The sequence below is a fragment of the Anneissia japonica genome, unplaced genomic scaffold (genome assembly GCF_011630105.1).
Source record: "Anneissia japonica isolate Jap-2015-1 unplaced genomic scaffold, ASM1163010v1 scaffold288053_len460827_cov147, whole genome shotgun sequence".
NCBI classification, from domain to species: Eukaryota; Metazoa; Echinodermata; class Crinoidea; order Comatulida; family Comatulidae; genus Anneissia; species Anneissia japonica.
In genome coordinates this window covers 115,455-116,182 of record NW_022725151.1, presented here as the reverse complement: position 1 = coordinate 116,182, position 728 = coordinate 115,455, and the positions used below count along the sequence as shown (strand labels likewise).

Sequence of the window (728 nt, the reverse complement as noted above, 5' to 3'; positions counted from 1 at the left end):
TGTAACAAACCACATATTTCGGATAAGGCAATCAATTAATTGCCTCACCAAAAATGTCATTTATCTCATATATTGTAATATTTGTGGTAAACAATATGTCGGAGAAACAAAAAACACTCTCCGTATGAGAATGACACAATATAGATCAGCTATCAGAACATTTAAGTTTGATCAACCAGTAGCCGAACATTTCAATTTAGCTGGTCATTCAATTTCAAATTTCAGAGTGATTGCAATTAACCATAATGCCAGTTGGAGCGACAAAAATCGCAAAGATAAAGAGAATCACTGGGAACTTTTACTTAAAACAACCACACCATTTGGACTCAATATTAGGAACGTTCTCCCAGTACACTAAATTAAACCAATGGCATTTCAATTTATTCTGGATAAATCATTTGGCTTATTATTGAGGCTTGCCTCTAAAGTTTAGTTTTAGCCTTCCTGTTTATTTGTTTAGGTTGTTTATTCTAATCTCACCCAGCCTATTGTTTCCAATCATGCTTACATGAAATTCTCACTTTATACCATCTAGCTTTTTCTACCCTCACTCACTCGCCACTGAGGAAGGACTAGTGTTGTCCGAAAGCTCTGGTTCTATTTCTGGCTGTTACTTACGTTTACTTTTTAGCTGTTGCTTATCATTTTTGCATCTCTATTGAGATCCAGCCATTGTTTCCCACAGCATTGTTGTTTTTCAGTATTTTGCCTTTTAATCTATATATATA

The 728-nt window shown here is 34.6% G+C and overlaps 1 protein-coding gene across 2 annotated transcripts in view; it reads right to left on the bottom strand.

The window, feature by feature from the left end:
- The window catches only part of LOC117112677, a 34,123-nt gene that overhangs the window by 27,252 nt on the left and 6,143 nt on the right, over positions 1–728 (bottom strand). The window lies entirely within an intron of this gene.